This window comes from Aulonocara stuartgranti (genome assembly GCF_965226115.1).
Source record: "Aulonocara stuartgranti genome assembly, chromosome: 10".
Lineage (NCBI taxonomy): Eukaryota > Metazoa > Chordata > Actinopteri > Cichliformes > Cichlidae > Aulonocara > Aulonocara stuartgranti.
In genome coordinates, this window is record NC_138946.1 from 29,758,061 (window position 1) to 29,785,615 (window position 27,555).

Here is a 27,555-nt window from a genome sequence, read left to right on the forward strand (position 1 = left end):
AAAGGGCTCCCCCATAGTGGCAAACAATGGTCATGCAGAGGCTTCCCGTGGTCTGGACCCATATTGGCCGAATGATATGTAGGCTTCATAGTTTCCTCATAGTTTAACTCAGTAGGGTTGCAAAACTTGCTTTGCTATTGTAGCTTCCACTAAAACCTGACTACCAAGGGTTTGTGCATGAAATGCATTTAGATGATCCAGAAAAAATAAGTTAAAAGAAAAAAGGGTTTTAAATTTGTAGTTTTACTTAATTGAATTATTCTAGATTTATGCAGATGTACCCTGGAGAGGCAGGGTACATCTTAAATAGGCTAGTTTATTTCTGTGACTCTGTTTTATAGAATAATGGGATTAAACTACAACACATGGATTAGAAAGAGGAACTGAATATACCTTTTGTTGTGTTAATTGAGCTGAATATTCAGATAAAATCCACATGTGAAATGATACAATAACGTGTAGTCTCTAAACACAATCATAGGTTTTCCTTCCGTTATTTAAAGAAAAGCACTGTTTGCTTCCATGTTGAACAAATATTACCATCTTTCATCAGAAAAGAGGTCAAATATGAGCCAGTCATGTCTTATGCTAATTAGTATATCTATAGCTGTGTTAGAAGTTTAATGATTTCTTTGAATAGCTCTTTTTCCAGGGTGAAATGATTGTACAGCACACCTCTTTAATGACTTAAAAGTTTGAATTTATTTAAAATTTTATATATTCTACACAGGGCCAAACGTATCCATAAAGGCTCAAATATATACATACACTCATTTAAATCGTTTAATAAGTGGTGCTGAAAGCTTTACAATGTCTTTCAGCTTGACAGAACCAAGGCCCATTAATGTCTCCTTAGTGAACATGATTGATTACAATGCATAATTTATCTTTGCTAGCATAAAATGTATCTGTGCAGATGTGGTGGACCACTGGAGGGCTCCACTCACACCCAGTCCTCAGGAAGTGTTATTGCTGTGTTTTGGAGGGAAAAGCATTCAGTTGTGTGGTGATGAGTAATAAATGAGGAGTGTTAATCGAGAGCTCTCGTGTCGTCTGTGTTTACCTCCACACAGACTTAAATGTATATAAAAGCCAGCTGAACGTTGAACTGACCCTTTTTGGATACTTGTGTTTGGATTATAGAAAATCCAAAATAAATTCAAACTTCTTCAAAAATAATTTTAAAAAGTCAGTAAAGATGTTTGCTGTTTAAACATTCCACAAAAAAACAGTTCAAAGTCAAATCATCAAAAGCCCAAACATGACATTAATGGTGGCCTCACAGTGAAACAATCCTGGTATGAATCTCAGTTTTTAAATTTTTGTGTGGAGTTTGCGAGCTTTTCCTCCAACTAGTTTATCTCATTCCACGCTCACGCCGCCCTGCTGACTCACCCGTTTCTGTCGGTGGAGATTGCGTTGACCACCAACGCGTCAGACGTGGCCGTGGGCAGTGTTAGAATAGCGGGTCTCTGGTGTCTGGCAACCGCTCGCCTTTTTCAGTCGCACGATCAGGGACAGTGAGCGCAAATATAGTGTTTTTGACAGGGAGTTGCTGGCCCTGCACCTCGCAACGCGGCATTTTCGTTTTTTTCTTGAGGGTCGTACCTTTACCGTTTACGTCAATCATAAACCCTTGACGTTTGCGATGTCCAAGGTCTCTGACCCGTGGAGCGCGTGCCAGCAGCGCCAGTTGGCAGCCATTTCCGAGTTTACAACAGACATTCAGCACGTGGCTGGTAAGTCCAACTGTGTGGCTGTTTCTCCCATTTATGTTGGCATAGACTATGGCTGCTGACCAGCATGCCAACCCGGACGTTTTTGCCCTTCGGTCTGCACAAACTGGCCTTGTACTGGAGGACAGACCCGTGTGGAATGGCAGGCCTAGCCTGCTTTGCGATGTTTACACCAGCCGTCCGTGTCCTGTAGTTCCCCTTTCGTGGTGTTGTCGCGTTTTCGACTCAGCACACTCCCTCTCTCATCCAGGCGTCCGGGCCTCGGTCAAGCTGGTCAGCTCTAGGTTAGTTTGGCCGGGCCTTCGTAAATCGTTGAAAGACTGGGCATCAGCGTACATCCTATGGCAGTGCGCTAAGATCCATAGGCACACGCAGGCGCCCCTCGAATCCTTCCGCATCCCAGGGAGGCATGTTGATCATGTGCATGTGGACCTGGTTGGTCCTCTGTTGTAGTCACAAGGTTTCACGCACCTTTTGACTGTAGTGGACCGCACAACCTGCTGGCCCGAGGCAGTGCCTCTGGTGTCCACTACAGCAGCAGCGGTGGCCAGGTCATTTTTGTCAACGTGGGTTTCGCGTTTCAGTCCCCATTTCAGCTTTAGTCTGCCATGGCTGACAGCCTGGGGGTCAAGGTCCACCGAACCACTCATTACCACCTGCAGGCTAACGGGATGTGCGAGCGTTTCCACTGGTCGCTTAAGGCCGCGCTCCGAACTTCTCTCACAGATGACAAGTGGGTTGACCGCCTTCCGTGGGTTTTACTGGGGTTGCGCTGCGTGGTTAAAGAAGACCTCGGAACTTGTCCTCGGTCAAGTTCAGCTGGGGAGCCTTGGGGACCCCGAGGAATTCTTGCCCGAGAGCCCGTCCCCGTGCTCCGATCCCTCTGTGCTGTCTCTCCGTCCCCTAATTGACTCGTTTTCTGTTCCTGGCCCAGTGTACCATTGTCTGCCCTGGCGGGGCCCGAGCTATCAGCCAGTTCTCCACCTCCCCGAGCCGTTCTGGACGTTTGATTAAATCAAGGGTTCTGGACTAGGGGAGGACCCTACTGGGTGTTCGGGGGGGGGGGGGGGGGGGGGGGGGGGCATGTGTGGTGGACCATTGGAGGGCTCTACTCAGACCCAGTCCTCAGGAAGTGTTATTGCTGTGTTTTGGAGGGAAAAGTACTCAGTTGTGTGGTGATGAGTAATGAACGAGGAGTGTTAATCGAGAGCTCTCATGTCGTCTGTGTTTACCTCCACACAGACTTAAATGTATATAAAAGCCAGCTGAACTTTGAACTGACCCTTTTTGGATACTTGTGTTTGGATTATAAAAAATCCAAAATAAATTCAAACTTCTTCATAAATAATAATAAAAAGTCAGTAAAGATGTTTGCTGTTTAAACATTCCACAAAAAAAAGTCAAATCATCAAAAGCCCAAACATGACATTAATGGTGGCCTCACAGTGAAACAATCCTGGTATGAATCTCAGTTTTTAAATTTTTGTGTGGAGTTTGTGAGCTTTTCCTCCAACTAGTTTATCTCATTCCACGGTCCAAAGATGTGAATATTGTGTTAACTGGTGATTACAAATTTAGTGTCAATGTGAAATGATGATGAAGTTATTTCCATGATTTTTAAATTTCAGTGATCAGACAATGGAACAGACATGAAACTGTGGCTTACACATGGCCCATTTGGACTATAAGCCACATTTATCCTTTTCCACATGTATTCATTTAGGGCCAAACATACAAAATAGTGTGTAAATGCAATCCCAAAATAGTGCTCACAGGGGTGGTTAGTTATATGAGGGATTTACAAATGTTGGGCTTTTTTCTGAACATAGTCACTTCATTTAATTTGGTATGCCCAATCTGCCAAGAACTCCACAATTTAACACAAGGTCACAAACTAAAATGGTATTTAGCTGTGGGTAATTTACAGGAGAGGCATAGTTTGTTCCCTGATATCAGAAAACCATATAAATATAGGTTATACAAATGAACGTCAAATATAGGTCTAAAGTGACAGTCTAGCAGAGAGAGTTGTTATAATGGAAACAGGCATGCTCCGACACAGGACTGTAAGCTGTACCCCAAAATATTTTGACATTAGGAGAAATTACATACCTTCCCTTCAGTGGATATAATAAAAAAGATTAACCTGATTAATAAAAGTTTATTTGTGGTTTTCACAGTTTTCTTATGGTGGCTTTGTTCAGTAAAAAAAAAAAACCACAATGGGATTTGCAGATTTTGCAGGGGCGTTGCGTGGGTGTATCTGTGATCTATTTCTCACATGTTCTCACAGTGCATACAGCTGATTTTTTTGTAGGTCCACCACTAAAAACTGTCATGTTAGAACACATGAAATGCACCTTAGAACAACACGTAGCAACTACACATGAGCGAGAGGAGGGAGGTTTGGGGTCTTCACACACCCCTGTTCTCTGCTGGCCATTGGGGCAGGGGGGCTGGAAGGAGGTGTTGGCTGTCCGATTGGGATCTGGGATGCGAGGCCTCCCTGCTGCTGCGGAGCCTGGGGCGATCTGCTTGCCTCCACACCGGGGGAAAGGGTAACATCTCCTGGGTCTAGATGCCGTTTCCCCCTACAGGGGCGAGGGTACCTAGACCCGGGGTATAGAATTTGTTTGGGGAGTTTGTTTGCGGCTCGGTTCACTCTGGCACAGCTGGCTGGGAATGCCACTGCAGCCCCCTCTGGCTTCTGCTCCGTGGCTACTGGGTGACCCCTCATCTGGGGCTCTCCTCAGCTCTTCCCAGGAGGGTGGCACGGATGCCCCTCCGGTGGTCCTCCTTGGGCTCTTGCACTCTGGGGCCTCTGGATGTCTGGGGCCTGGATCTCCTCCATGCCTGCTTCATTCCCTGAGGGACAGGGCTATGGGGAAACCTTTTGAATACAAGTGCGCTGATCCACACAGGTGTGCACACGGGTGTTCACTGTTCATGGACATAAACTACACCTCTATTGGCTGCTATTTCCAAGCACATTGTGCGCTGTCGGTCCTGCTTGCTACACAACAACATTCAATATTTAGTATTTACTGCTGTTTACACTTAGCTAGATTAACGTGATGGTGTTGCGTTTAGTATGTTGCTCTGTTTTTTTTGCTTGTTTTCTCTTCTTTTTCTCTCAACAGGTGATCCAGGAGATTTTTTTTCTTCTTTCTCTTTTTAAGTGCCCTTTCTCACTGTCCCTCTTCCCTTCTGTTTTTCTTTTCCTTCATCTTTCTTTCTCCCTTTCCTATCCCTCAGTCATGTCTGTCCCGTTTGTAACAACTGAAAATAAAATAAAATAAATAATAACAACAAAAGTCGATCAAATGGACCAATACGGCAGGGCCGTGATGATCCATTTGGCAAAGTAAATCCATTGGGTATCCTTGTTGGTCTTCAGACAACAATTCTGATGGCTAAAGAACCAAATGGGACAGGCAAAAAAAAAAAAAAAAAAAAAAAAGAACACAGCTCATTAGACCACATTGAAAACTGCATGCCCTGTACATTATCCTGAAATTATAATTATAATAATCCATCCATCCATCCATCTTCTTCTGCTTTATCCGGAGCTGGGTCACGGGGGCAGCAGCCTAAGCAGAGAAGCCCAGACCTCCCTCTCCCCAGCCACCTCCTCTAGCTTATCCGGGGGAACACCAAGGCGTTCCCAGGCCAGCCGAGAGATATAATCTCTCCAGTGTGTCCTGGGTCTGCCCTGGGGCCTCTTCCCAGTGGGACATGCCCAGAACACCTCACCCAGGAGGCGCCCAGGAGGCATCCTTGTCAGATGCCTGAACCACCTCAGCTGGCTCCTCTATAATACTTATAGATTATTATATACATATGTGCAGTTAAAGATTGCTATTATACTGTCAGAATTTTCCTGCTTTTTCAGGAAGATTCATTGTGATAGGTTCATTTTTATCCTTGACTTGCTTTTCCATCATTTGTGCAGCACATTTGAATACAAAAAATATCAGGTAGGATTATTATTTTCATTATATGTATGTGTACATTTTATAGAGAAAGGTGGGACAAAGAGAGACTGAAGTCTCATTATAATATAACCAGATGATAGATGATAAATAAATGCACTTGCAGAAACGTCTTTTCTGCAAGGGTGCCTGGTCTGCGCCTGCCGTTTAATAACTGTGACACTGTGAGCCTTCATCAGGAACTGGGGATGTGGTGTATAACACTAGAGGCCAACTTCAAGTCCATAGCACAAGTCACCATCAAGTGCAGGATCCACTTTACGGATACCGACTATGGAATGGAGCAGTTGTCAGCCACCTCCTGTACATGAAGGTGTATAACCAAGAGTGAACAAGACATCAATTGACTGATCCACACCACCAGGATATACAGCAATGACACGGAATGTCATTCGGACTGGAGAAGTGTAGTCGGATGATAACAAAGAGAGGGAAGGTAGTCACCACTGAGGGGATCGAATTACCAGAAGGCAACAGGACGTCAGTTGAACAGTGTGGTGTTTCGACAGAAGAACGGAGACGGCTTGGTTTGTAATGGAACGTATATATTCAGCAGTAGTTCGCCATTTTACATCTCACCATACACTTCACTTCTTCTCTCCTTCCATCATTCTTAGTCACAGAGCCCCCTACTGGTAACTGAGTATATATGTTCATATTCAGTCCCCTCTTGTAAAGCAACCCTTCACCATCTTAGCAGTGTAGGTAAACATAACAAACAGTAAGAACAAGATCCGGGCTATCAACTCCTACCCATGATCAGGTACCCTGCTGGGATAATAAGCTGTCCAAAGAAGGAAATAGAAGCCACTAACATCAAGACTAGGAAGCTCCTGACATGCATGGAGGGTTTTTACCCCAAGTCCAGCACCCTGAGGCTGTATGCTAAGAGGAAGGAAGTGGGCTAGGGACTAAAGAGTAATAATAATAATAATAATAATAATGGATTGCATTTATATAGCGCTTTTCTAGGCACCCAAAGCACTTTACAATTCCACTATTCATTCACTCTCACATTCACACACTGGTGGAGGCAAGCTACAGTTGTAGCCACAGCTGCCCTGGGGCAGACTGACAGAAGCGAGACTGCCATATCGCGCCATCGGCCCCTCTGGCCAGCACCAGTAGGCGGTAGGGTAAAGTGTCTTGCCCAAGGACACAACGACAACGACAGAGAGAGCAGGGGGATCGAACCAGCAACCTTCCGGTTACAGATGAGCTTCTCAATCCCCTGAGCCACAGTCGCCCTAGAGTGTCGGTACCACAGTCCAGGATGAGACAACGAACATCAATGAATACATCAGGAAGATGGCCCCAACCAACCGGGTGCTCAGTAAATACCTCAGGCAGCAGAAACCTAATATTACCCTAATATGATCACTTTAGCTGTATTTCCATGTTATTACCCCCAGTTCTTGGGCTCTTATTATCCCATTACATAAATTTCAGGGTAATATTACTCAACTGTAAACACTGCTTTTACCATGATATTACTTGGATATTAAGTAGTCATTAATTTGGTAATTTCATGGTAAGAACTTATTACCCAAAATTACGCCAATAGTATGTTCTTGTTTCCTGCTTCTTATCCTACAATTACCACTTTACTACTGAGCTGTAATAGAAAGTGCTACTATTCTGACCAATTGCAACAGCACATTTCATGCACATTGACAAATACATTCTAAAATTGGGATTACATTAGGATCACAGTAAGGGAGGATGTCAAATGATGCAGCAAATACATTTTCTATTAAAAGTAAAAACTACTAGAGAATAAACAGAGTTAGAACAGTTTTATTTTTACCCTTGAAACCATTGGCAGTTTTTATTTCTTTAATTTGCAGTGCAGTGCAGTTCTCTCTCTGCCAATGTAAGTCAACACAGCTCACCAAGAAGCCTCTTTCTTTCTCATATTTATATGACAGTAATCATTTGAATAAGGCAATATTTGTTTAATTACATTTTGAATTCAGGTGTTTAAGTGACTGTATCAGTCTTCACAATTCACAGAAAAAATAATGAGAGATAGGGTATTGTTTTCTTTTATACATGTACATGTGCCTGCTTGTAATAAATTAAAGCAGTAGTATCAAAAATATCAATTCAGTAGTTACAAGGTTGAGCTCAAGCTACTCCGTTCTATCCATAATGTGAATCCTGGCGCCTTGCAGGATTCACATTATGAAGCAGTAGGTACCTCATTTAGAACATTTTGAACTGCACTTTGGAGCAGTGTTTCAAAACACAATCCCAGTGCTTCGGGAGCTCGACAAAGTGTCGAAACGTTACTATAGAGTGTCACATTCCTAATAATAACAACACAAAGAAACCTGGTATAGTAGGTGAAGCAATGTTACCTTAGCAATGGAAAGTCAGTGATGGGCAAAATGAGGCTTTGTGAAACACTAAATGTTCAAAACAACATCACAGCAGCTTTCACCAAATGCAAAATTGGACATTTAAAGGTGTTTAGATACTGTTGTCGTTATGCTGTCGTTATCTCGCTCATAGATGTTTGAATATTTCATTTAGGCTTTTACACATTTTTCCCAGACAAACATACTTATCGATCGAATATATTTTTGTTAGCAGAAAAAATTAAATAGTGAGAGTTAGAGCTGAAAATTTTGGCTGTTTTATTTTTCTTTTTGAAAGCACATGCGGTTTTAATTGCGATAATTAAATGAATTTATAGCACAGTACCACTCTCCCTTTGCTGATCTGAGTCACTAGAGCTCACTTTCTTTCTCCCTTTCTATCATCTGTATGACAGCAGTCATTGAAATAAGTCAATATTTATTTAAATACACTTTGGATTTTAGTGTTTAAGTGAGTGGATAGTCCACATCAGTTTTCACAGTACACAGCAAAAATATTAATGTGACAGTGAGTATTTTGTTCTTTTATACATGTGCATGTGTCTGCTTGTAATAAATTGAAAAACTGGTATTAAAAACAGTCAAAGGAGCTTGCAGCCTTTGACTACGATGACCTGGATGACTGAGAACCTTCACAGACGGTATTAAAAACAATTTCTACAATTACAAAGTTCAGCACAAATTTCTGTTGCATCCAGACTGGGAATCCTGGTGCCTCACCTGCCCAGAAGGAGCAGCCACCTGTTCAAACTGGAGGGAAACACACCAAAACTAAATCAACCATGGTCACATGACCTGGGTGTTTTGAACCACACTTCAGAGCAGTGTTTCGAAACATCTACGTTTGGAGATCTTGGGAAGGTATTGAAATGTTAAGCATCCCTTCCCTAGCAAATCATATGCATTAAAAATAATATACTGTGGTGTTTAAAATGTACATTTATTAGAAAAATGGTGAATATGAAAGTGTTTTAACTGCTCAATCACTTTGTCACACCCATATGTTTTTATGTGCCACTACTGCATGTCCTTAACTTTGTCTTCTCTCTCTCTCTTCTGTTGAGGTCTCTCTGTCTTTCTCTTTTACATCTTCTTGTTCCCTCCTTGGGCCAGGTTTTGCCTGAGGTCTCCTCCTATTTAAAATGTCTTTTTCCCCATCATTGCCAAGTGCTTGCTCACAGGGTAACATTAAATCATTGGTGTTCTCCCTCTATCATTGTTGGGTCTTTACTTGAATGTTGTTGTGAAGTTGCACTATATATCAAAAACACATAATCAGTCTTATTTCTGACTCTGAAAAATTACAATACTCAGTCTGGCATTATTATTTATTTATATTTTTTCCATTTATAAAGTAATAAATACTAAAAGCATTACATGGATGTATTACACTTCATGGACACAGATTTATATCCAAGTTCATATTTTCTTTGCAACGACAATATGAGTGCTATCCAGGTGCACTTGCTGTTTGTGTTCTCACAGGTGAAGCAGGCTGTGAGCAAAAAGGTTGAATGAAGCTGAATACTGATCAGAGGAATGAGGCAATTCACTGTGTTCCTCCCAGCAAGCCATAATATCTGATCTATGTGTATGTCTTTTTAAACAAGCTGTGCCAGTCACAGTGTGTGATGAAAATGGCTCATCAACTACGCAGCAGAGACCAGACCAGTGCCTGTGAGAGGAAAATGACTGTTTTATGGAATGTTCTGAATAATGAATAATTATATATCTGCAGCTAGACCTTTTCATTGCCTTTGCATTTAAATGTTTAACACTGACCCATATATTATTATAACCGTTAAGGGAAGAGCACAAAAGTCTGGGTTTTGCACATCTCATAACCAAAATCACTGGACCTATTAAATACATCAGCTGATGTGTCTTTGGACCAATTCATCTATCACAAAATTACTTTACACTAAGGATACATTAAATGCAAGATATTCATATTTCATATTTATATCTTGAGCATAAATTTAAATTTAACACTCTGAAATCCCACACTTAAAAAGCTATCTTCAGCAGTGTTGGTCAAGTTACTTGAAAAAAGTAATCAGTAACTAATTACTGATTACTTCCCCAAAAAGTAATCCCGTTACTTTACTGATTACTTACTTTCAAAAGTAATTAATTACTTAGTTACTTAGTTACTTTTTAAAAACACGATTTACAACCTGAATAGGTGATAAAGCGATAGATCTCTCAGCCCAATTCTACTTTTTCTACATAATCCATCATACAAAATGTAATCAAATGGAAAAGTCCCTTTTTAAAACTTGTTTTATCAGTTTTAATCTTTTAACTTTATGCATCAAGCAAAAATGTAATTATATGCAACATTCACTGACTGGAAGAAATTTGTTTAATATTTAAACCTATTTTCTGCACATTCCAGCACATAAATTTATTTTTTTTTGTGTTTACACTCAGTCTTTCAAATAGATGCAAGTAAAACACAGCAGAAAATAAATAAAGTCAAAGACTAGCGGTCCTTTTGCTCTATTTTCACCTGTAAAGCAGGAGTAGGGTAGGCGGAGGTTTACCCTGGTGCAGGTGTGCCGCAGCGGTCAGTGGAAGGATACGGCAGTTTCTCTGTGAATTTCCAATTACGTGGTAGCGCACTCGGAGCTTGCTCGGAAGTTTAGGGGGGTTTTTTCACTGTAAAAATAAGTTTTCTTCCCACGCACAATGGACGCTAATGTTTTTGTCACTTTTTATGGAATCAAACTTAAAGTAAGGTCAGTACTTCCACGCTTTAAACGCTGCACGCTCATACTCTCTCCAGTACTCGATATATGATTCACTGTTGATCTGCACACAGCTGTTGTCACAAACGTCGCACTTGCTTACGTCACTGTCATGAAAAAAAAAATCCCAGTTGCAGTAACGCAGCGTTCCTACAGGAAAGTAACGGTAATCTAATTACCGTTTTTGCAATAGTAATCCCTTACTTTACTCGTTACTTGAAAAAAGTAATCAGATTACAGTTACTGCCCATCTCTGATCTTCATTGTCTTTAGATTTAACTGATTTGAGAAGAAATTAAACAAGAACAAACATTTGATCCATAAACATCTGAAGTAATACATTTTAGAGCTGTTTTCAACAGCAGTGTTTATGACTATATGAAAATCTTATTTTATTGCTCTAATACAGCCTACAGTTTTCTAGATTTAGGCAAATAACCCAGGACATCCAGCACATAAATTTATTTTTTTTTGTGTTTACACTCAGTCTTTCAAATAGATGCAAGTAAAACACAGCAGAAAATAAATAAAGTCAAAGACTAGCGGTCCTTTTGCTCTATTTTCACCTGTAAAGCAGGAGTAGGGTAGGCGGAGGTTTACCCTGGTGCAGGTGTGCCGCAGCGGTCAGTGGAAGGATACGGCAGTTTCTCTGTGAATTTCCAATTACGTGGTAGCGCACTCGGAGCTTGCTCGGAAGTTTAGGGGGGTTTTTTCACTGTAAAAATAAGTTTTCTTCCCACGCACAATGGACGCTAATGTTTTTGTCACTTTTTATGGAATCAAACTTAAAGTAAGGTCAGTACTTCCACGCTTTAAACGCTGCACGCTCATACTCTCTCCAGTACTCGATATATGATTCACTGTTGATCTGCACACAGCTGTTGTCACAAACGTCGCACTTGCTTACGTCACTGTCATGAAAAAAAAAATCCCAGTTGCAGTAACGCAGCGTTCCTACAGGAAAGTAACGGTAATCTAATTACCGTTTTTGCAATAGTAATCCCTTACTTTACTCGTTACTTGAAAAAAGTAATCAGATTACAGTTACTGCCCATCTCTGATCTTCATTGTCTTTAGATTTAACTGATTTGAGAAGAAATTAAACAAGAACAAACATTTGATCCATAAACATCTGAAGTAATACATTTTAGAGCTGTTTTCAACAGCAGTGTTTATGACTATATGAAAATCTTATTTTATTGCTCTAATACAGCCTACAGTTTTCTAGATTTAGGCAAATAACCCAGGAGGAAAACTTTTAAAACAAAAGTTTGTTGGGCCATGCTTCAGGCATGGCACCTCAGCCTAAGAGCTGAATACATTAGTACTCCAACATGGCTGAGAGTGTTACCACAATGGTCAATTGGTGGTAGTGTCTGGAACTGATTTGAAAGGCAGATATTCAAAAATTTGCAGCATTTGGACAGAGTAGCAAAGCATTAGTTTTGTTAATTTCTCATTTGGTCTTTTTTTCTTTTCTTTTTTTTTTACAAGTAACTTCTTCTAGTGAGTTGCAGCTAGACAGAGTATTCTATGAATAGCTAAACTTTTTGACGCCAGAGGGACCTGAGAGATCTGACCCAGGGAATGCCTGTTTCAGCAAACCCTTGTAGCAAGGCATCAAAGAAAAGCTGACTTGAACGGCATAAAATGGTTCATACAGCCAAACTAGAGTTGTGAAAAATCTATAACTACAGGCAACACACTAGGTCCTCTAGAGGCCTGCTCTGTTTTTATCATGAAAGCCAAGATAACCTGATGGATGAGCCAAAGACACAAATGGAATGCATAGAGAGCAAGCTATGTGCACTTGCTGTGCCGAGAGTTTCAACCCACTATGTGCCAAGGGAAGTACAGGGCAACGTAGGTAAGAAAAAACAGGGAAAAGAAAACTTTTTTTTTTTTTGTTTAAGACTGTTGACCAATACAACTGACATTTCAAGGAGCTTTCAACAAGTTATTTAAAGCCCTGATAATTTCAGTGACAAAGTTTTGTCCTCTGCTGCTGTCAGAGAAACCAGAATCTCTTAAAATTGTAATAATTTTAATTTATTTATGCCATTTTCCATTATATTCATATGGAATCAGGTCATAGATGTAGTAGTCTAAAAGTCCTTGGTTTGCCACCTTTCTGTGGCTGGAGCTATGCTACTGGATACATAAAGTTCAGGTAGGGTGTCTTACTGTCTGGCCCCTCTTCTCAAGTGCTGAAAAGGAAAATTTGAATACCAGGTACATATTGAAATGTTGTGGTGCTTTGGTAACTTTTGATTGTTCTTATGATGGCTTTGGTATTGTGAAAATGAAGATGTTCTTGTCAACAACCACTTTGGCCAAAGTAGGACCTCCTTGCCACTTTGTGGTGTTGTTTCTAAGTGTTCAAACACATGCAGTTACACTGAAAAAGGATGCTGCAGTATTTAAGGTGTGGTCAATTCCCATGGAAGTGGCAAGACTATTTGCTCATCGAACAAAGAGAAGTGAGGTCCTTAAAGTTGGGACCATAGTTTAACAACCACTTGATGTTAATTTAGAATCTTTGGGTCCTTTCCTGCTACAGTACACATTACAAAGCACTTCAAGATGCTATTCTTTCTTGCAATTTAACTGCAGTCTGTCCACCTCCTGTGTGCAGTCACTGTGGAAGCAGATGCCCTATATTCCTGAGGGTATTAGCTGACAAGGTCACATAGCTGATTGATGTTAGCCTCCAGGATCCTTTCCTTCGTATAGGTTCACCACCAATCTCCATTCTGGAGGTGCTACAGAAAGGAGTACCCAGGGGGCCTAAACACTTCTCTAAAACCTCTTGTGGATTTCCTGGTTGTTCTTTGTCAGGGGACAGTATCTACTGTATTCATTCATCTGTAACTTCAGGCTGTAACTTCAGTTTGTGTCCTTTCCTAGAAAACAACACACAACTCTTAACAAAGTTTAGTAAGTTTTAAGTGTTAACTTGGCATTTCATCTCATTGGGTGTTGGAATAAGTATGTAAGGTGTTTCACTGTATAACCAATAAAATGCATACTTGCTTAGATTAATGTCAACATTATCAGTTTTGCTATAATACTCACACAACCAATATTATGCATGACAGTCACAGAAAAATTTGTTTAACAACCACTGGAAGAATTATTACACTAGGATCTAGGTCTCTCTTTTTCCATCTTTCAATCTTTCCCTACTTAATGTAAATAATTGTTCTGTGACAGTGTATTTTGTTGAATTGCAAAAACAATAGTTTTTGTATCCAGTGGACACTCATCTGAAGCAGATTCAAATTCACAATATGTGAGCGCTGAAAAATAGATTTTACAGTTAGCTAGAAACAACATGTACTATACCATATTTTGCCAGTCATCCAATTTTTTTCCACCACAAACTTTGTTATTTAAAACACTTAATTAGGGATGGTAGTATTTTGTAGGTGTTTTTCTTCTTAGAAATATATTCAATTCAATTCAATTCAATTTTATTTATATAGCGCCAAATCACAACAAAAGTCGCCTCAAGGCGCTTCATAGGTACAGAGAAAAACCCAACAATCATATGACCCCCTATGAGCAAGCACTTTGGCGACAGTGGGAAGGAAAAACTCCCTTTTAACAGGAAGAAACCTCCGGCAGAACCAGGCTCAGGGAGGGGCGGCCATCTGCTGCGACCGGTTGGGGTGAGAGAAGGAAGACAGGATAAAAGACATGCTGTGGAAAAGAGACAGAGGTTAATAACAGATATGATTCAATGCAGAGAGGTCTGTTAATACATAGTGAGTGAGAAAGGTGACTGGAAAGGAAAAACTCAATGCATCATGGGAATCCCCCGGCAGCCTACGTCTATTGCAGCATAACTAAGGGAGGATTCAGGGTCACCTGCTCCAGCCCTAACTATATGCTTTAGCAAAAAGGAAAGTTTTAAGCTTAATCTTAAAAGTAGAGATAGTGTCTGTCTCCCGAATCCAAACTGGAAGCTGGTTCCACAGAAGAGGGGCCTGAAAACTGAAGGCTCTCCCTCCCATTCTACTTTTAAATACTCTAGGAACAACAAGTAGGCCTGCAGAGCGAGAGCGAAGTGCTGTAATAGGGTGATATGGTACTACAAGGACATTAAGATAAGATGGGGCCTGATTATTTAAGACCTTGTATGTGAGGAGCAGGATTTTGAATTCAATTCTGGATTTAACAGGAAGCCAATGAAGGGAAGCCAAAACAGGAGAAATATGCTCTCTCTTTCTAGTCCCTGTCAGTACTCTTGCTGCAGCATTTTGGATTAGCTGAAGGCTTTTCAGTGAGTTTTTTGGACATCCTGATAATAATGAATTACAGTAGTCCAGCCTGGAAGTAATAAATGCGTGAACTAGTTTTTCAGCGTCACTCCGAGACAGGATATTTCTAATTTTAGAGATGTTGCGCAAATGGAAGAACGCAGTCTTACATATTTGTTTAATATGTGCGTTGAAGGACATGTCCTGGTCAAAAATGACTCCAAGGTTCCTCACAGCATTACTGGAGGCCAAGGTAATGCCATCCAGAGTAAGAATCTGGTTGGATATCATATTTCTAAGATTTTCAGGGCCGAGTACAATAACCTCAGTTTTATCTGAATTAAGAAGCAGAAAGTTAGCGGCCATCCAGGTCTTTATGTCTTTAAGACATTCCTGCAGTTTAACTAATTGGTGTGTGTTATCTGGCTTCATGGATAGATAGAGCTGGGTGTCATCAGCACAGCAGTGAAAATGTATGTTATGTCTTCTAATGATGCTGCCTAAGGGAAGCATGTATAATGTAAACAGAATTGGTCCTAGCACTGAACCCTGTGGAACTCCATAATTAACCTCAGTGTGTGAAGAGGACTCTCCATTTACATGCACAAATTGGAGTCTATTAGATAGATATGATACAAACCACTGCAGTGCAGTACCTGTAATACCTACAGCATGTTCTAATCGCTCTAATAGGATATTATGGTCGACAGTATCGAATGCTGCACTAAGGTCTAGCAGGACAAGCACAGAGATGAGTCCACTGTTAGAGGCCATAAGAAGATCATTTGTAACCTTCACTAAAGCTGTTTCTGTGCTGTGATGAGCTCTGAAACCTGACTGAAACTCTTCAAATAAACCATTCATCTGCAGATGATCTGTTAGCTGTTTGACAACTACACAGCAAATTCAAAAGTGTTAAATTTTTTGGTGTTAATAGTCTCCTTGCAAAAGTAGAGTTAATTTTACTCTAAGTAGAGTCACATTCTTTTAATGTAACTCTGAGGTGTAAAATGATAGTAGTTAAAATCGAGTGTTAAAAATGAGTGTTTATATGTCAAATCTGGAGGTGTTACAATGGAAACATTAACTCTTGACCTCTTAACTCTGAACTCCTACAGGGGCTATGACACCAACAGAATAAATTCACAGACTCCGCCCCCAGCACCATAGGCTCCAATCGAAGCTGAAGTGAAGCCGTTTCAGAACATTTTGCTCTACATATTTGAGTTGTTTGCCATGCTTGGTAAGTCATTTTTTCAAAGATTGTTTCAATTATTATTAGCTTTTACTTCTGTGGCTCTTTGGAGTTGAGACAAAGCTGTGTGGAAGGCATTAGCCATGTTGCTCGCTGATAGCATAATATTCTGTTTTAGCTAGCTGAAAGGTATTGTTTGCGGGCAAATACCACAGCCTTGAAAAAAAGCTTGCATGTGAATTTTCAGTCAAACTTTTGGTCAAATACACCTAAAACAATGTCTAGAATGTGAAATGTTGGTATAATGGTGCTACTTGAAGCCTGAAAATGATTGCCCATAAAAAAAAACGAGCAAACAGCAGTAGCTGACGTCCTGACTGGATTCTACGGTAGCATTTAGATCCCTCCAGAGTTTTGTGCACACGGTCTAGGTAAAAATGAAAAAGGTTGAGGTTTTACATTTAGTTCAGTATTACCTGTTGCCTGTGTCCTTGTCTTTTGGGAAAATACTTTACACAAATAATGGCTCAAAGAGGATTCCTTTTTTTTTTTTTTTACTATGCTGCAATTGTTTACTGGATTATTTGTGCCATTATTTAGTGTCAACTAATTTTTATTCAATCTCCGCACAGGATATGCTTGTGAAGATGGAATATGGGGGAGAGCAGAAGTGCGTTGAAGTTCCACAAAGGGATGAATGAAGGACATGCATGTTGTATTGAAGAAATAAGTGTTGAGAATGCTGTTATTTGCATTTACCAGCTCACCTATGTCAGACCTTTTGATAAACAAAATTCTAATGGAAGTGAGAACATGTACACTGTTACATCTTTCAGAAAATGTTTTGAAATTGTGGTACACAGTTCAGAATAAATGTTTTTCAAAAACCATTTTATCTTTTTAGTAAATGTTTATTTCCAAAAGAAATTTCTAGAAGTTCAGAACAGTAAAATTCCCGCTTTTTAGAATGAATTAGAAGATAACTCTTACGTAGTTAAACTAAAATACTCTTTGAGAGTTAATATATAAACTCTTAACACCAAGTGTTAAATTATCAACTCCAGACAGATTTGGTGTTTAACACTAAATCAGAGTTAACGTACCAACTCTCCAAAAAGAGTTAAATTAACACTCTCTGGTGTGGACCCATATAGACACTTTAATAGTGTTGAAATCAAATCCGACAGTGTTAATTTGGACATGCTGGATTTGCTGTGTACTCTTTCAAGGATTTTTGATATGAAAGGAAGGTTGGAGATTGGCCTATAATTAGCTAAGACTGCTGGGTCTAGAGAAGGCTTTTTGAGTAAAGGTTTAACTACAGCCAGCTTGAAGGCCTGTGGTACATAGCCGATTATTAGAGATAGGTTGATCATATTTAAGATTGAAGAATTAATTAATGGCAGGACTTCTTTGAGCAGTTTTGTAGGAATGGGGTCTAAAAGACACGTTGATGGTTTGGAGGAAGTAATTATTGAAGTTAACTCAGAAAGATCAATTGGAGAAAAAGAGTCTAACTTAACATCAGTGGTACTAAGAGTAGCTGTAGATAATATTACATCTGTGGGATGATTACTGGTAATTTTTTCTCTAATGATAAAAATTTTATTTGTGAAGAAGTTCATGAAGTCATTACTAGTTAACGTTAAAGGGATGGTTGACTCAAAAGAGCTCTGACTTTTTGTCAGCCTGGCTACAGTGCTGAAGAGAAACCTGGGGTTGTTCTTATTTTCCTCAATCAGTGATGAATAGCAAGATGTTCTGGCTTTGCGGAGGGCTTTCTTATAAAGCAGCAAACTATTTCTCCAGGCTAAATGATGATCCTCTAAATTTGTAACACGCCATTTCCTCTCCAGATTACGAGTCATCTGCTTTAGGGTACGTGTTTGAGAATTATACCACGGAGTCAGGTACTTCTGATTAGAGACCTTAGTTTTCACTGGAGCTACAGTATCCAGAGTCGTACGTAGTGAGGAGGTGAAATTATTAACAAGATAATCGACCTCTGTTGGGGTAGCGTTCAGATAGCTGCTCTGCTCTGTGTTGGTACAGGGCATTGAAGATGATAACAGTGGGTGGATTATATTCTTAAACTTAGTTACAGCGTTTTCAGAAAGACATCTACTTTGATAAAGTCTACTCTCCACCGCTGTGTAATCAATTATTGTAAATGTAAATGTTATCAGGAAATGATCAGACAGGAGAGGGTTTTCAGGAAACACTGTTAAATGTTCAGTTTCTATGCCATATGTTAAAACAAGGTCTAGAGTGTGATTAAAGTGGTGGGTGGGTTTTTTTTACATTTTTAGAGAAACCAATTGAGTCTAATAACAGACTAAATGCCATGTTGAGGCTGTCATTTTTAGCATCTACATGGATGTTAAAATCACCCACAATAATTATTTTATCTGAGCTGAGAACTAAATTAGATATAAAGTCTGAGAAATCAGAGAGAAACTCTGTGTAAGGCCCAGGTGGACGATAGATGATAACAAGTAAGACTGGTTTCTGAGTTTCACAGCTGGGGTGGACAATGTTAAGCATCAGGCTTTCAAATGAATTAAAAGTCTGTCTTGGTCTTTCATTAATTAATAGGCTGGTGTGAAAAATTGCTGCCACACCGCCCCCTCGGCCTGTGCTTCGAGATTTCTGGTAGTTAGAATGATTCGGGGGTGTTGATTCATTTAAACTAACATAATCATCCTGCTGCAACCAGGTTTCTGTAAGGCAGAGTAAATCAATTTGTTGATCAATTATTAAGTCATGTACTAACAGAGACTTGGAGGAGAGAGACCTAATATTTAATAATCCACATTTCACTGTTTTACTCTTTGGTTCAGATGTGGATACTGTATTGTTCTTTCTTTGTAATTGTTTATGTTTAAGTTGTTTGTTGTTGGTTTTTAGTTTGTTATTTGTCTTTTTGGAAGCTGACACAGTCTCTATGGAGATGGGTTTTGGGGGGGTAGCAGGAGGAGAGAAGTTGCAGAGAGGCGTGTAAGACTGCAACTCTGCTTCCTGGTCCCAACTCTGGATAGTCATATTTTGGGGGGTTTAATAAATTTGTCCATATTTCTAGAAATGAGAGCTGCTCCATCCAAAGTGGGATGGATGCCGTCTCTCCTAACAAGACCAGGTTTCCTCCAGAAGGTTTGCCAATTATCTATGAAGCCCACATCGTTTCTGGGACACCACTCAGACAGCCAGCAATTTAAGGAGAACATGCGGCTAAACATGTCACTCCTGGTCATATATGAACAAATCCTGAAAAAGACCAGGGACATGCATTACTGTTAGGGCAGTATCAATAAAGCAACACAAAGACTACATAAAATATACTGAATGGATGTCTAGCAGTTGTCTGTCAGCTATCTTGTATCCACGTTAATTTAAACTACCAGCTAGATGACCTCTGAGCTGAGCGGGAGTAACACTGTGGATACAGAGCAGCGCTAATGATGTGGACAAGTAGAAGTTTCCAGCAAGTAAACCCCCTCCCACCCACCCCCCAACACACACACACACACATGCACACACACACACACACACACGAAAAAACTAAACTTTCTTGGCAACAATATGGTGTAAATACAGTTAACGGCTCACAGTGGAATACAGAAATATTCTGATGCAGTTGTCTCCTGAGTACAAAAGAAACAGGGAACAAACAGTGGGGTGGCTGTAGCTCAGGAGGTAGAGCTGGTCACCTACTGATCGGAAGGTTGGTGGTTCGATCCCTGGCTCCTCCAGTCTGCATGTCAAGTATCCTTGGGCAAGATACTAACCCCAACTTGCTCTCCCATGCATCCATCGGAGTGTGAATGTACTTAGAAAGCACTACGTAAAGATAAAGTGCTTGTGAGAATGGGTGTGATTGGGTGAATGAGGCATGTTGTATAGAGTGCTTTGAGTACTCCGGGAGAGTGGAAAAGTGCTATGTAAGAGTGCTTGACTTACATTGATCAGGTTGCTAAGATAATTTAACTCTATTGTGAAGTCATGGGTGAGAGCTAACCAGCCACTCTTGCTTGGTTCATTTCAATAAATTTAATAAAACTTTGCCTCAACTGTTTAGGGGTTGGAGCAATTTTTATATATAATTTGCCATTTCTGTAGACTCAAAAGTAATTAGATTTTTTTATAATAATTGATTTTTTACATTTACAATACATTGTGGTTACACATATATTTGGGTTTGCACAGTGGAATACTTTGCTATAATGCAGCTCTTTCTGGATGAATACTGCGCACCTCCTGGGTTAACAGGTTTATCAAAAAGTCCCAAAAATAAATTTGTCTATACATAGATTCCAGTAATGCCACACAAATGACCTCAACCCTGTTTCAAAAACTATTAAAAAAAGAAAAAAAGTACACACATGCTTACTGAAAAATGGTCTGCTAAGTCACACCTCCTCATCACTCATCCTAAACACAGGTACGCCACAGGGTTGTGTGCTTAGCCCCCTCCTTTATTCCCTGTTCACACACGACTGTGTTCCTAAACATAAGTTCAACACCATTATCAATTTTGCGGATGACACAACCATCATAGGCCTCATCACAGACAACAATGAGACGGCCTATAGAGAGGAGGTGATGGCACTGTACAAGTGGTGCCTGGAAAATAACCTGTCTCTCAATATCAGCAAAACTAGAGAAATGATAGTGGACTACCGGAAACGACCAGTCAGGGAACACCAATCCATCCACATCAACGGTGTCAAGGTCGAAAGGGTCAGCAACTTCAAATTCCTTGGAGTCAACATCTCCTGGACCCTTCACACAGACACTGCTATCAGGAAAGCTCGCCAGTGACTCTACTTCATGAGGAGGCTGAGGAAGTTTGGCATGAACGCTAACATCACCTGAAATATCTACAGGTGTGCGATTGAGAGCTTGCTGACGAGCTGCATTACAGTTTGGTACGGAAGCTGCTCTGCCAGCAGCTGGAAATCACTACAGAGGGTGGTGAAGGCAGCAGAGCACATCACTGGCATGAGGCTTCTTGCCATTCAGGACATCTTATATTTTATAAACATTTTGCTCTTACTATTTTTTACTTACTATACTGCTGAGTGACTGTCTGCTGCTCTTCAAATTCATTTGATTGCAATGTTGACCCTGTGCTAACTTGCATATGACAAATAAAACTGAAACTGAAACTGAACTGAAGTCAGGTGCTTTAAGCACTTAAATCAGTCAGAAGAAGGTAAAGACCTATAAAATAAAAAAAAATCCAAAAAACCCACATCCATATCTACAATCTGTGAGTCTTTCAGCAGACAGAAGTGAAGGCTGATTCACCAAAAGAAGAGTGATGGAAAGGTTACAGTCTTTAGTTGAAGATATCCTTGTTGCTTTGATAGATTCTCTGGGGTGAAAATATTAAAAAATAAAGCAATGGAGGAGGCACCAAACCATTTAAATCTTAAAACACCACATACATATTGGAAAATAATTTTAAAACTCATTAAGTGCTGTTTCTCCAGAATCTTGCAGTGGTGATATTGCATAGATTTTATGTTCAGCATTTTTAAAGTTTCTTTATAAAGTGATTCCAGTGGTTTAATGACTGTTTCCCGTATGACATATGAGAAAAAAATCATGGCATGCATGGTCTTGGCAGAATCCATTTCCAATGTGCAATGTGCCTAAAATTGATCCGATTATACTTAATGGTTTTCATGATTTTCTTAATGTGATTCTTAAAACAAAGATTTAAGTCAAGATCATCCCAAGACATTTAAACTCACTCCCACTTTCAGTCTTCTCATCTTTAATAAAAAAAAAATTCTGCTCTAGCAGACTGTTTTGTTTTTTTGTTCTTTTTTTGTTTTGGGGGTTTTTTGGGGAGGGGGGGGTGCAATCTTAGTCATCAGCTTGTTTGTTTGTTCACTGTACATTTATGTTGGAATTCATATTATGGCAAGAACCAATCAGATATGTAAAGAGAAATGACAGTACATCATTACTTTAAGCACTGAGGGTCAGTCAGTCTGGAAAATTGCTAAAACTTTGAATGTGTTCCCAAGTGCAGTCGCAAAAACCATAAAACGCTACGACAAAACTGGCTCACATGAGAACCGCCCCAGGAAAGAACGATCACGAGTCACCTCTGCTGCTGAGGATAAATTCATCTGGGTCACCAGCCTCAGAATTCACAAGTTAACAGCACCTCAGATTAGACCCCAGATAAATGGCGCACAGTTCCAGTAGCAGACATATCTCTACATTAACTATTCAGAGAAGACTGTGCGAATGAGGCCTTTATGGTCAAATACCTGCTAAGAATCCACGACTAAGGAAAAGCAACAAGGAGAAAAAATTTGTTTGGGCCAAGACACACAAGGAATGGACATTAGTGCAGTGGAAATCTGTGCTTTGGTCTGAAGATTGCAAATTTGAGATCTTTGGTTCCACCTGCGTTGTCTTTGCACGATGCGAAAAAGGTGAATGCATGGTCTCAAGATGCATGATGAAGGCAAAAGGGCCAACAAGTGACAACTCGGTGAACAACAAGTGACAAATGGGTGAACAAGTGCTCAGTATCTCTGGGAACTCCTTCAACACTGTTGAAAAAAGAGTGTGCAAAGCAGTAATTAGGCTAATTTGAAGAATCAAAATATAAAACATGTTTTGAGTTATTTCAGTTTTTTATTTACTGTATAATTCCATATGTGCTCATTCATATGCCTTCAATGAGAATCTTCAATGTAAAAAGTCATGAAAATAAAGAGAAACCATGAAATGAGAAGCTATATCCAAACTTCTGATTAGCCTCTGTCTGAAACAGCCGGCATGATGTGGAAGCTCCTGTACCTCATGCCTGACAGCAGAACATGGAAAGTATATGGCTGGGATATAACTGCCACATCAGGTTGTGCACAGTAAGGGGCTATACATATCCCTGAGGGGGCACCCGTACTGAGACTGCATCAGTATGCATCTTCGTCATTAATAGAAGATTAACTTCACAAATTTCCACTCCTACCAGTGCATTAGCAACATCGTGCTAATTTCATAATAATAATAATGCATTTTATTTGAGGATGCATTTCAGAAACCCAAGGTCAACTTACAAAGAACAAAATTAATAAAATGAACAATAATCATAAAATACATAAAATAAGTTGAAATGGCAAAACGGAACTTGACAACAGATAAAATCAGCACTAAAGCGAATAAACCAGTTTAAACAGATGTGTTTTGAGCTGTGTCTTAAATACGGAAAGGGAGTCAATATTTCTTATGGCTGGAGGAAGAGAGTTCCAGAGCGACTGAAAGCTCTGTTCCCCATAGTAATAAGCCGTGAGGATGGAACAGTAAGATGAATAGCAGATGATGATCTGAGAGGGTGGGAAACAGTGGTGATGTGGAGCAGGTCACACAAATATGATTTATGGATACACTTGTATGTAAGAAGTAAGATTTTAAAATGTATCCTGGCTTCTATGGGCAACCAGTGAAGCTGCTTAAGAACTGGGGTAATATGAGCTCTTAATGGAGTATGAATTATGACCCAAGCTGCAGAATTTTGAAGAAGTTGGAGTTTATGAAGGGACCTTTTAGGGAGAACAAATAGGGGGGAATTGCAGTAATCAATGCGGGATGTAGTAAGACTATGGACAAGGATGGCAGCAGAATGGGGAGTAAGGAAGGGGCGGAGTCGGTTAATATTACGTAAGTGGAAGTAAGCAGACCGGGTTATGTAATTAATGTGAGACTGAGATGAAAGAGTATTATCAAGTATGACACCCAAACTCTTAACCTGAGGGGATGGAAGGGTAGGAGAATTTTCAATGTTAATGGAAAAACTGTTGGATTTGGTTAAGATAGATGGTGTACCAACAAGTAAAACTTCAGTTTTATTACTGTTAAGTTTGAGAAAATTGGAGGAGAACCAGGATCTAATCTCAATAAGACAGTCTAAGAGGGAGGTAGGTGGGAGGGATGAATTGGGTTTAGAAGAAATGTAGAGCTGGGTGTCATCGGCATAACAATGAAAATTTATATTATATTTTCAGAATATATGACCAAGAGGGAGCATATAAATAATGAATAAAAGAGACCCTAATACTGAACACTGGGGCACACCAGCAGAAACAGGATAGAGACTTGAAGAATGGGATTTAAATTTTCAATAAACTGAGTGCGTCTGAGAGATAGGACGTGAACCAGGCAAGGGGTGTGTGACTAATGCCAAGGGAAGCTAACCGGTTCAGGAGAATATTGTGAGAAATGGTATCAAACGCCGCACTATGCTCAAGAAGGATGAGAACAGATAGGAGACCAGAATCAGCTGCCATCAGAAGGTCATTGGTAATTCTTAACAGAGCAGTTTCTGTGCTATGATTGGGGCGGAAACCAGATTGAAATTGTTCATAGAGATTATGGTCATTGAGATGTTAATGAAGCTGGGAGGCGACAACTTTTTTAAGAATTTTTGAAATAAAGGGGAGATTTCATATAGGGCGAAGATTATCAAAGTTATTGGGGTCTGCACCAGGCTTTTTGAGAATTGGAATAACAGAAGCATTTTTCAGAGATGAAGGAATGATTCCAGTGTTCAGGGAGGAATGAATAATATTGGTTATGAGAGGTGCTAACGAGGGAAGGCAGGCTTTAACTAACACAGTAGGGAGAGGGTCAAGTTGACAGGTGGATGACTTAGATTTTTTAATAAGATTAGATACATCAGTTATGGAGGGAAGAGTAAAGCTTGAAAATAACTGACAGGAAGACAGTGGGGGAAACAGGAAGTCTACTTCAGAGCCAGAAGCTCCTAAAGAGTTAAGTTGACGGTGAATATCTGAGATTTTACAAGTGAAAAAAGAGATAAGAGAGTTGCAAAAATCAACAGAATACATGTGGGAGGGGAATGTGTCTGGAGGTTTTGTCATTTTACTGAACAATGAAAAGAGAGACCTGGAGTTACCTTCATTAGAACTAATTAAACCAGAGTAGTAAGCAGATTTGGCTGAGGCAATGCAGTCCTTATAGAACAAAACATGATCATTGTACATTTCTTTATGTACAATAAGTCCGGTATTCTTGAATAGACGTTTGAGTTGGCGTCCTTTAGCTTTAAGATGACGCAGGTCGGGGGTAAACCATGGTGCTGAATGGGAAAATGAGACAGTTCGATGTTTAAGGGGAGCAAATATGTTAAGAAGGTTATGAAGGTTGACATTATAATGGCAAACGAGTTCATGAGGGGTTGAGGAGCTGTGAATAGATGGAAGGTCATGGACGGCAGATGAAAAACCAGCTGGGTTAATATTACTAATTTTCCTAAAAGTAATATTACGAGAGATACAGGTTTTGGAAGCGATTATGTTTGCATCAAAAAATTTATACATATGATCAGACTGGGGAAACAATGTGGCTTTACAATGGGTGGGGGTAATGCCAGAACAACAGACCAAATCCAGGATATGACCTTTAGAATGGGTAGGGGATTTTATGTACTGTAGAAGCCAAAAACTTTCCAGGCAGGAGGTAAAATCTCTGGAAAGAGGGATTTTATCATTGTCCATATCAATATTGAAGTCACCAACAATTATCAGATTTGGAAAAAGTACAGAGAAATGAGTGAGAAGAGCAGAAAATTCAGTTAAAATCTCCTTATTTGGCTTAAGTGGCCGATAAACAGTACATATGATGGTGGGGTAGATCCAGGGAGCTGTAGTGCTATGTATTCAAATGAATGGGAGGGAGGGGCAGAGACAGGGAGAACTTTCCAGTGCTTCCGGTAAATTATCGTGAGACCTCTGCCCCCCACCAGTAGGCATCGGGTGAAGTGCCTTGCCCAAGGACACAACGACCGAGACTGTCCAAGCCGGGGCTCGAACCGGCAAACTTCCAATTACAAGGCGAACTCAAAACTCTTGAGCCACGATCGACCACCCATTGTGGTCAACAGCCCAGTCAGTCTTGCGGGGAGGATGACGAGTTTGTGACCAGATGGACAAAAGTGAGTTAGTGTCACTGATGTTGAAATTCCGCCAAAGCCCTCGGCGGATATACCTGCGGCGGGGCTTGAAGGCGATGTCCGAGTAGAAGTATAGAGCCACAGGTGAAGAGACAGCCAGGCAAAAACCGATTCGCAAAAGATCCGTAGCAGAGTACTAGAGAAGAGCTGTCGTTGGGTGATGAATGATCGATAAAAAAACCCAGGTGAGCATGAGCCACACCAACACCCTGTGGATCCGCATCTTAATCAGGGCCGAGCAGTGAACACAAACGTAGGGACCGAATAACCAGTTGACAGCTGCAGCGCAAGCAATAAAAGCCTGCAAATATTGCAAAAACAAGTCAAAACAGGGTTGCACCTTAGATACTCGATTCAAATTGTCATCAGCAACTGAAAAAATTATAATAAAAATTGTAATAATAACCGGTGAGCAGCAGCAGCCAAGCACGCCAGTGTCCACTCGACCGGAACCCACTCTGTAAAACCATTTCCTAAGTGTTGTACACAATTATATGTCATTAAGGTAATTATTGAAATTATAATTATAATAGTGTATAATAGCCATTAAAAATGGTTAGACCTAAATATTAACCATAGTACCTATTTTCTTAAGATTGTTTAATTCAGGATTACAGGCAATCTACAGCCTCTCCCAGCTTTCATAGAGCAAGACACAAGGTACACCCTGGAAGGGTTGCCAGTCTTTAACAGGACTAACACAAAAAGAAGCAACCATTCATATTTACATTCACACCTTCAAACTAACCTAATATGTATGTCGTTGGACTGTTGGAGGATGAGAGGGTACCCACAGGAATCCCAGGGAGAACATGTGATATGCCATACATAAGGGCACCAGCCAGAGGATTAAAACCCAGGATCTTTTTGCTATGAGACAGTAGTACTAGTGGCACCACATAGTGCTGTAAAACATTCTGCAGAGATTTCAGTTTGTAATAACATTTAATTATGGATTGCTGCGGATTTTTTGGATGCACAATCATGATGTGAATCTCCTGTTCCACATTCCAAATACCCTTTATTGGATTGAGATCTGTTGACAGTTTAAGAACTCATTGAAACCAGTTTGAGATCATTTGAGCTTGGTGACATGGTGGCAAGCTCTCTGAAACCCTCCCCTGGACCAGGAGGGATGTGCAGTGTACTGGAAAGGTGCCAAGGAGGTATACAACAGTTTTGTAGTTGGTAGTAGTTGTAGTTGGTTAAATAACTTGTTGGGGCAGTGTGTGAGGATGCGTTCAC

General features: G+C 40.3%; 1 protein-coding gene across 4 annotated transcripts in view; it reads right to left on the minus strand.

Moving 5' to 3' along the window:
* The window catches only part of opcml (opioid binding protein/cell adhesion molecule-like), a 436,379-nt gene that overhangs the window by 104,456 nt on the left and 304,368 nt on the right, over positions 1–27,555 (minus strand). The window lies entirely within an intron of this gene.